Raw genomic sequence first — 11,389 nt, 5'->3', positions numbered from 1 at the left:
ACCTATGGGTCGCGACCCAATGGGTCGCACAATATTCAGATAAAAACAAAATTGATGGGAATAAACGAAAGTGCCACAAAAGAACAACAACTTAATGCATGTGAGTAAATCTTGTTTTCAAAAAAAAAATCGCTACACGCTATATAAGCTCGTTTTCCATCGGTCGCTCAACTTATCGGCGACAGTCTCCGACAGTTGTCGGGAAGTTTGAACCTGGTTAATTTTGCCGACTGCGTTGCAGACGAATCAGTGTGCATTCTAGCTGCCTTGAGGCAATCGCGAAGGCAGCCCGATTCGTCTGCAACGCAATCGGCAAAGTTTAAGCTTCACGACGACTGTCGGCAACTGTCGCTGATAGGGTGAGCGATTTTATGGAAACCATGCCAAAGGAAACCAGGCTTTAGGTAGGCCTAGGTAAAATTACGATCGAAAAACGTGGTGTCGCATACAATTTTTTTTTATTTAAAAAAAAATCTAAAAAGACTAAATTAATTACTGTTTTAAGTTATTTGTTATTCATGGTTCGAATTTTGAATACGTCACAAGCTAATCAGTAGTTAATAAATCATTATTTTTATGAATGTTAGTTTGCACGAAATACATAAGCGGGCATAACTATGACTAAAAGGATAATTTTTAAAACTTTTTATGATGAGTATTTCAGTGGCGGATTCAAGGGCCCCGCCGGCCCACCATCCCAACATTTTTTTTTTTCGAAATTTAAAAGTGGAGAAACTTAATGAAAATTTAGTCTAAGAGTGCCATTTCCGACCAACTACAGGTGCCATAATCATACATTTTCTTACCTCAGCCCCAACCACGGTGGGGCTGAGGTCGTATACATCTCCATCTGTAAAGGACCCTCTCTGGGCCCAGCTCTATTTGAAATTACTGGATCCGCCACAGGATAATTTAAAAATTTCGTATGGAAATAAATGTTAATTGCATTGCTTAAAATCAACTTAAAGGCTATAGGCGCGAGAAGTTCTCATGGATTTCGCCCCCTGTTACCAAACCAAGACTTTATTTTTCATTTCGTTCCCCCTCCCCTACCCCACTTTCAACCGCGGATCGACGCCCTTGATTGTTTATTTCATCACGATAATAACAATTACCCTCAATAATAGTAGTAAGTATAGGCCTAGAGCATTTTTTGCTAGTGTTTTTACACACATGGAATATTCAGTACATTTTCAGGACTGGTTGGGCAAAATTGCACATAAAAGCCCCCTAACGCAATTCCAGGTACACAATAGTTGAACCAACTTCAAAATACCACAAATACAAATGTGCGTGACGATATTTTATTGCTTGAGAAATGTCATTTAAAAATGTATATTGAATCACGCACTGAGTATTCAATATATTTTCACGACAGGTTGGGCAAAATACATATAGGCCCCTAATTGATTCTCCTGACGCAAATCCAAAATATCATATTTAGTTATAATTATTGTATTTTAACAATTGGGTCATTTTGGAGTAGGGGACCCCACTCAGATCTGTAATTAAATACCTTACCAAAAAATAAAAAAGGTCAAGGTTGGTGGACTTGTTTATTGTGAGTGGACCCGAGATCTTACGGTCGAAGTACTTTTATGTTTTAAAGCCGGACGTAGCACTTGGCCTTGTCAGACAATATATACGCCGATAACAATACACAAATTCCACAATTTCGCCGAACTTTAGACTATCAGCTGCTAACCAAGGCAATTCAACAAGAAAATGGTGTCCTACGACCAGGCGATATTGCCTTCAGTTTATATCCAAACCATAATAGTATTCTTAATCGTATTTCTATTATCCCTAAGACTTCTCCGGTCGAATGGGTTACCACCAGGTCCCCGTAGTTGGCCGGTCGTCGGCTCTATCTTTTATTTCGAAAAGGAGAATTATTTGACTTTGAACAAGTGGGCTATGAAATATGGAGACATCTTCACAGTGAAGTTAGGATGGACGACAGCTGTAATTTTGAATAGCTATGATGCTGTGAATTGTACACTGAAGAAGCATGGTGATAAGCTAGCTGACAGACCTATTATACCTATTATACAATTAGGATTTACAATTCCAGGTAAAAATAGCTGAAGTTAGACAGCACAATTTATTTCATATTTTCAAATTTTATTTAAATATATTTAGCACTCAGACTAAAATTTACATACCAAAAGTGGTTTAAGTGAGAAAATGTTTTTATAAATTTAATTGCAAACAACAACTCTGAAAGGAATAACCCCAAAAGTTTTAAAAGAAACGCAATTCATTGGGATTTCATTATAATAGGCTATATTATTTATATGCTGATAAACTCACATTTTCTGCTTAGAATTGGTTATATTTATTTCTTTTACATGTTTAACAATTATATATACATGAAAACCTTAAAAAGTAAAGGGTAGCCGAATGCAATATATAAAAGTAGGTAACAATTTTCATAAATGCATATTTTAACATTTCAATACGGTATACATTATAAACCTCTGGTTCTTATAAGCGGCACCCGGAGCAATTTTTACTAGCCCACGAGAAAAACAGAAAATTATAAAAACATATTCAAGAAAACTAAAAATAATGATCATTCCATGAATATAATTGTTTTTTAATAAAGTGAAAACCAAAACGCAACATTGGGATCTATAATTAAATACCTTACCAACAAATCAAAACATCAAGGTTGGTGGTCTTAGTGGAGGTAAATATGAAATAGCATATTAAAAACCTTATCATAGACTTGTTTATTATAAGTAGCCTGAGATCTCATAGTCGAAGTGTTTTTATGTTTTAAAGGACATGGCACTTGGCTTTGCCAGACAAACCAGGCCCCAGGCAAGGGGGTGCAGAGAGTGTGGTCGCATCCTCCCCTTCTATTTCATTAAAACGTTTTAAAATGGCAAAATGCTATACGCATCATTGTATTTCATTTGCCAGCTCTTTTAAATTGTTGATTATTAATGACTTTGTTACGAAATTTGTTGAGACTTTGATCCATATGAACAAAAAGCTACGATATAGTCTAGGCCTGCGTTGTAATTGACATCAGGTTCCTAACAACACCCAAATGAATTGAAATTTTAATATTTCAGGAATTACGGATTTCAAAAATCCATTAAATATGGTCTCAAAATGCTACTTTACCGGAGATTCTCGGCCTTCGGACCCGAGCGGGGGCCTAAACGGCCCTAGCTATAAGGCTCGCAAGTGCACCCCTCTCCCCATCTAAAATCCTGCCTATGGGCCTGCAAATAACGTAATGGATAAAACATGCCTATTTGTATTAATTCAAATATGTAAGCCTGCTTATTATAAGGCATATTCAACTATTCGAGGACAGCTGTTTTGAATGCGGCAGTTTCCCACTCATCATGCTACTTAAAACCATCACTTTCCAACAAACTCTTTTTTTGCGACGATTAAAATTAAGTGGTGGTGCAAGTTGCGGTGGCAGGACACCCGTCAGAGAGAGCTCCCCCGACGGAGAACCCAACACATTTCGTTAAGGAGAAAAACAAATTACAGAATATGAGGCTGTAAGATCGATTACGAGCCTAAAAGCATTCCAAATTTCAAAATTGTCATAGATTTTGGGACATCGCCCCTCCCTGCCGCCACCACTTTAATTTTGTGAGGATTTTACAGAAGCAAGCAATAAGATCATCAATAAGCAAAATATAGTGAAAAGGTGTCTTCTCTTTTTTTTTTAGAAAATATGAAATCAATCTTATGGTTGCAATAATTATAATTAATGTAGTGTCCTTGTGTTGTAGTACAATTAAAAACATGGGCCTAATAGAATTTGAAATTTTCCTAAAACATTCAAATGACTTTAGGGCCAACAGGAGGATTTTGCCAGTGTCAGCCTTTCTCAGAGTTCCATATTGGGGACATAAAGTAGGCCTATAACATGTTGCTTGCAAATCGGAGAATTTAATTGGTCCATGAGATTAATTCTAAAGTAATTTGGCCCTTCAGATAAATTAATTAAGAGAGTACATAATATACAGTACTGTGATAGAGTGATTCATTCAAATGTACCTTCAATTTAGTTTTTGGTATCTTAAATATTTTACAGGAAGCATTGTTTTCGAAAATGGGCATGCGTGGAACGAACGACGACGATGGGCTTACCGAATTTTACGTAACTTCGGTTTAGGATAGAAAAGCTTAGAAAGTCGGATAAACCTAGAATCAAGCTACTTGTGTCAAGAATTTGATAAATACACCGACTCCTTTAATCCATTCCACTGTGTAAATAATGCACCCCAATTCGTCTGCAACGCAATCAGCAAAGTTGAACCAAGCCTTAATTCCATCAAGTGTAACACGTTGCTTGGGACTCGGAGAATATCTTTGGCCCGTGAGATCAACTCTAAATGTAATTTGGCCCTTCAGATAAATTAATTAAGAGAGATATACAGTACTGTGATACAGTGATTCATTCAAATGTACCTTCAATTTAGATTTTGGTATCTTAAATATTTTACAGGAAGCATTGTTTTCGAAAATGGGCATGCGTGGAACGAACGACGACGATGGACTTACCGAATTTTACGTAACTTCGGTTTAGGATAGAAAAGCTTAGAAAGTCGGATAAACCTAGAATCAAGCTACTTGTGTCAAGAATTTGATAAATACACCGACTCCTTTAATCCATTCCACTGTGTAAATAATGCAGTATCCAATATCATCTGTTCCATTACCTTTGGAGATCGATTCGACTACAGCGATCCAAAATTTAAAGAACTTCTGGGTGGGATGCGATATTTAGAAAAACATATCAGTTTCGTGACCCCAGTGAACGTCATTCCGGTTTTGTTCTACACACCAATGTACAATTTTTTTCGTAACGCTGTGGCATCTCAGAAAATCTTCATTGATGATATTATACATCAACATCTGGAGACTTTCGATTCTGACAATGTTCGTGACATCATTGACGCATATATTGTTGAATCCAAGAGGAAGCGCGTGGATTCAAACCTGTTTACAATGAATACGTTATGGCGGATAGTTCTTGATCTGTTTGGCGGTGGAACGGACTCTACCAGTACTACTATTATGTGGACGATATTATATTTGGTAAACTACCCGGAAGTTCAGAGAAAGGTATGCGATTACGATTGAGAAATAAATTAATTTACTATAAAATGTTACTAAACATAAATAACCGAATTCAGTCTGATCTTGTATAAGTTAAATGGCTGTACCGAAATATCTATAGTTACATGCGTTCACTCAAATCCCATTATGGCATCATCGCCCCGCGCATAATCCTTGCTTTACCCTGATAAAAACACATTTGAATATCTAATAAAAGAGGCTACAGGTATATTAGACCCTTTAAAAAATATAAAGATAATATTAACAACACAACTTAAAACTGCTACTACTATTTAAAAAAAACCGATTAAGAGTAAAGCTGTAAGTATAATCAGTAATGCATAAATTTCATCAATAAATGTGATGGATACGAGATACGAGACTTATTGACGAGTATAACGGCATGTAATAAGTACAAGACCGTACTCTTTCAGGTATAGTGTCGTAATATATATAGTATCTCAAAGGCCATGCCATTGCACACATCGCATACCACCATTTACCATTGCAAATCAGTGCTCATTTATTGTATAATTGAACAAATTTTCTGAATATAAAGTAATATTTTACTTTCATCTGCAGTAAACGGAAATGACAATGGCAGACACAGACTATTACATTTACATTGCAGTATTCAGGTCAATTGATAAATTTAGCTATGAGCCTGTGGCCGCCGTTGAAATTGCAGAACAAATAGACAGAATGAAAACTTCAAAATATAACTTAATTCAATAAGTAATTTAATTCAATAAGATAACCTTTACAGCTACCTTAATATCTCCTTTTATGACTTGCTTAGTTGTCTATTGATATGGGATGTCTCATGGTTCAGTGGATTTTAGGTGGTTATACATTCAGTTACTTCAAGGACTTTTTACTGAAAAGTTCATCGTCCTTGGTTTCTGTCAAGTCCCAGTAGCTTTATTACAAAGTATTATTTATTAATTTTGACACTACAATAAATCATAAATAGAATCCAAATCATTTACTTTACATTATTTAGTAAATATGAAAAAATCAAGTTAGGACAAATATTTGATATTTTGTAATTAATAGCCGAAATGAAAGCAAACGATTCTTCCTCGTTTCAAGAAAATTTTATTTTGTACTGGTTATTATTCTCTTAGATCTTACATTTGTCTAGTTTTGACTTAATTCGTTTGTGTTTGTGTTTTTTTTTTTTTTTTTTTTTTTTTTCGTTTTCTTGGTAGCACCCTTATGCACATTTGTACTTTTGTAAAAGTATCATTTACAAGAATAATAATAATGAAGACGTATATAAAGTTTCTGTTGTTGCCTGCTACGGTATTCCAATCTCATTAGCTCATCAAAAGGTATCATTCACTCAAGTAGAAAAATTCATCTAAAAACTACTACTTTAGTTTTTGGCTTTTGTCCTTTTAGATACTGTAAAGCGTTTCCGATGCGGTGAACGCCAGTGTCGCGTCCCTATTCTTGCACACGATGTTCTGGTCGGTTCTGTAGGCTTTCCGATCCGAAACTTCAGATTCGGTGTGAATGCACCTTAACGCAGGACACCTTAACACTGCGGTCATACGACGCTTGGCCAACGAATCCATCCCTACTCCCTCCCGTCTGCTGATTGTTGATTGCGCCAAAGAACTTAAATAGCAGAAGAATGAGCTGTTCCGCGTATTTGCATTAAAATTGATGGAACATCCGCCCTCCCGCGAATGGGGTAAAATTAGGATATTTTACTAAGTGGAGAAACTACAGAAAATAAACGAACAAGAGCGGCGCCTTTATTATTACTATATCAGAGCCATATATATATATATATAAAGAGATGCGACATTCCGCTCCTTGGTTTGCGAAAGTCACGGGGTACACACCGTCCATTTTGTGTCATAATCTTCTCGATGAACACATGCAAAGTATATGAGTTACGTACATTGCATATTAATTTCACATACTTAATTGGGTTAACAGTTATATTTTATAATTAAAGCCCCATTCCCGGCAAAATTTCAGTTTTTAAGAAAAATCTAATTTTTGTATAATGTTATAAAGGTTTATAAATATAATACGGAATTGCTAGTTTTTAACTGAATTTAGACATTCCTATGAATGAAAAAAATGTAAAATAAGAATGAAATTTGGTTTTTTTTTGTGTTCCACACAAAAAATAAATGCGGATGAATTTTTCATGTTTGATTTTGCGATAGGTCGTGAGAAGAAATATCGTAGGCGCCGAAAACATTAGCCTATCCAACGCTGTTCGGGGAAGACGATAAATTTTGTCGGGGAACAAACAAATAAAAAGAAATATTTACATGTAATAATTCAATGAGACTAATTAAAAATAATTTGCGTTCTGTTATGACAAATGCTCATTTAAATAGCCTCATGATGGTTGGAATACATTGTGATAGGTGAAACAACCTCGACCATGACAACGTGGTTGACAGATTTCATGCAAAATTTCCAAAATATAGAATTTCACATTCAAGAATGAGGATTTGAAAATAAATTAGATGGTTACATTGCATACTCTTTGTTTCTTGCTTTATTCAAAATGTTTTGGTTTTAGAAGCTGGTGTCAACATTAGAAAGCATAGCCTACATGAAGTCATATTATAGCAAATCCTGTCTCTTATACACATCTAGATGTGTATAAGAGACAGCTAATAATACTTAGGTCCAGTGGCGTAGGTATGGACAGTGCAGTCAGTGCACAGCACTGGGGCACGGGGCCAGGCCTACTCGATCGACCGCAGTGTGAGAGATGTGAAAAGTACAAAAACTAATTTCATTAAAGAGGGCGCACTTTATTGACTATAAAGTATACATAAAAGTGAGAGCATTCCAGCGGATGCGATCTACAACCTCTGAATTTGTCTAGTAACAAAGAATTCGTTAAGAAAATGGTAATCCCTTATGAGAAATAGTCTGTATTTCTCATTTTTTAAATTCTTTTACGTAAAACTAAAATTCATGCCAATATTTTCAATGATTTATAATAATTGGAGTAATGCAAATGCATATTTTCTAAAAAAGGTCAGTTTTTAGTGAAATTTTGCCGGGAATGGTGCTTTAACATCACTTAGTATGGACAGCGTATTAGAATTCATATATAATCGAATATTTGCGCGCGTGTGTGCTCGCGTTAATTCCGTGCTCTCGTAAATTATTTAAATGAATTAAAAGTCTTTCAATTATAGTTAATTTGTGACATTTTAATTAACGAAGACTGAAGATCCGACGTATTTTAATTAAAAATGTAAATTAACAAATAAGTATGTATTACGCTCTTCGTTCCCCTGAGATATATGTGTATATATATGTATATATACATATATATATATATATCTTCCTTAATTTTATAAATTTAAAGCATTTATCAATTGCATTATTGCACTGTTTACGTTCATCATTAAAATTTTATTTTTATTTTCTGAAAAATATTTAAGCTAAATAAGAAAAAAAAAATTTTCACCCTTTTCTGACGACCTTTAAAAGTACTTGTTCGCTAAACAATATTTAAAAAATTGATTCTTCTTAATTTGAATTGTTTGTACAGCCTGTATAAATACGAATGACAATGAAAATAAAGGTTATGTTTTATAATCTTAAAAATGATTTACTGTTTCTATTGCATAATATTAATTATATAATTACTATAACTTTTTTTTTGAAACGACGCTTTTAAAACAGCGGACATGCTCTTGCAGTTTGTTCATAAAAGTAACATACCGTACAGCCATAATACAATATTATCTTTGATTGCGCGTGTCTCCCCTCGCGTTCTCTGGTACCGCGTCAGCCGACGAGTAGTCAGCGCGTTATGTGACCGGATTTTAAGCGCGCTTACTAAATAAAATAATGTTAATAGTTAAATGACATGTTTTAGCTTGAATTCCAATATGTGCGTTAAATGCGTAATTTTTTATATTTAAAGGTTCAGAAAGAGGTAGACGAAGATTTAGGCCAAGAAAAAGAGCCGACATGGGAGGACCGTCAGTCAATGCCCTACCTGGTGGCTACAATTATGGAGGTACAACGGCTAAGCAACATTGCGCCACTAATAGCACGATCTACGACCAAAGATATAGAAATAAAGGGTTACAAAATACCAGCTGGTTCTATGATATTGGCAAACTTGTGGAGCGTCAGCCATGATTCAGACTACTGGGAAAAGCCTTTTGAGTTTAAACCGGAGAGGTTTTTAATAGAAGACATGAAAACCTTGAAAAAGCAAGAGACATTTATGCCTTTTGGTACTGGTACGTATGTATCGTATTATGCACTGCACCCAAACAGCGTATACCTTACTCGCGCGAATAAGCGCCCCGTTTGAATAATTTGAATAAATGCTCCGTCAATAATCCAATCAATCCTGGGACTGTGGATGTTAGCGGAGCGCCAGGGCCCAAGGACGAGGGGCTCCGACATTGTACTTTAAAAAAATATAATTTAAACATTCAATGGGGCGCCGACAGCAATAAAGCTAGGATTCTGATGTTTGACATTTGTTTCTGATTTTGTGATCAATCTGCTTTGCATTATTAAAACATTTTTTATTTCTCACTAAAATATTCTTAGTATTTATTAACACCTACATAAAGTACATAGGACATAGGCCTATACCAGTTCCGAAAGTTGGCCTATGTAATCTATGTTGGTTTTGTCATAAAATTGTCTGAAATATTTCATCTGTTATGTACCATTCTATGTTCTCTGACATCTCAGTTAATAATTCATAAATTCCATAAGCTCTGCTGAGCACAATTGGGCGAAGCCCTATCGGACCCCACCAGGGGACTTCACACCAGGGGACTTGACCCCTGGACCCCGACCTAGGCCCTACGTGGGCCCCTGGCCCCAACGTCTGTTTGCTTGCTCCGCTCGCAAAATTAACGCTCCCTTCGCTCACTTATTATGACTTCAACAGTCAACGCCAGGGCCCCACGGAGATTATAACTGATGAGCTGTTTTTTTAGATGTATGAATACAAATCTGCACCCCTACTTTGGACGACCTTTATCTGAAATATTTGTTCGTGTATTTCCTGAGCTGTAATTTTAATGAGGTCTGACAAAAGTGATGTGCGTCTTAAACTTGGTTCGCGAAGTAGAAACGTTTTATGTTGTGTTTGGCAAAAGCTTTTCTTATTGATGGGTTAATATGTTCTGTTGAAGACACTGTGTAAACATCAATTTATTGGTCAAAACACGTGGCCGCATTTAAAAATCATTAGTGGTTCTGGTTTACTATTCTAATACAGGTATTTTATTTACACTGAAGAAACAAACGTTAAACTGGCTTCACAATTCGATATCATTTAACATTAAATTCTGATTTATTTTTCAGGTCGAAGGGTATGTATTGGTGAGCTTCTAGCTAGAATGGAACTTTTTCTTTTCATAATGAACCTGATGCAACGGTTTACCTTCAAGGTGCCCGATGATAAACCTTGCCCCTCTGTAAAGGAGTGTGTCCCTGGTATAATTCGATCACCGAAGCCATACGCAATACATGCCATTAAACGATAAAGGATTTTCAAAACATTTTATTACATGTGGTATTGTCTAAAAATCATAATTATTATAAATATTAAAAATTTTCTTGAAAGTTTGCATGGCGAATATCAATAACAAAATTATAAAGCTTTCGGTACACCAGGTGTAAAAATATGGTCTTTGAGTTAAAACCACTCTTGGTTGTCTCGGGGTTTCGGTGAATTACGAGAATTATAAAAGATGACTTCCGTTGTTCTTAAATAGAGGTGGTGGCCGTTGGTGATCCATTGGTTTCCTTTATGAAAAAAGAAAAAAGAAAAAAAAAACATTATGCGTTGACTTTGAATTTGTTATTCTTCTGTGTTTGGTCATATTTAGCTCATGACAGACATCTTTAAATTTTCCTTGTTATTTAAATTTACTCTATCATTTTTCGTAAAGGGTTTTAATGGTGAAGTGTTTTTTTTTAATATATATTTTAATGTATACCGGGTTTACAAATAATTGTTAATGTTTTGATATCCATATGCTTGTACTTTTTTATTCGCCTGTGTTTGGTCATATTTGCTCGGGGCATGGCAGACAATATATTCAAATTTTACTTTTAATTTAAATCTATATTGTATCATTTTCCGTAACCAGTTAAAATAATTGTTTATTCAACTGCTCTGATGTATGCTGGATTAACTAAGTTTTTTATGTTTTGATATCCATATGTTTGTAACTTTGTATCAATTTAAAATAGTTGATAAACAATTATTTATATGCGAGCAATGCAAATTCCTTTCGATGAATAAATGACTTTGACTATG

General features: G+C 35.2%; 1 pseudogene; it reads left to right on the top strand.

Moving 5' to 3' along the window:
- Positions 1–1,654: 1,654 nt before the first annotated feature.
- LOC117106391 lies at positions 1,655–11,389 on the top strand (annotated as a pseudogene).

Source organism: Anneissia japonica, unplaced genomic scaffold (assembly GCF_011630105.1).
Source record: "Anneissia japonica isolate Jap-2015-1 unplaced genomic scaffold, ASM1163010v1 scaffold142_len1259957_cov175, whole genome shotgun sequence".
Classification (NCBI taxonomy): domain Eukaryota; kingdom Metazoa; phylum Echinodermata; class Crinoidea; order Comatulida; family Comatulidae; genus Anneissia; species Anneissia japonica.
Note: the sequence above shows the minus strand (reverse complement) of the source record. Positions and strands in the feature narration are given on the sequence as shown.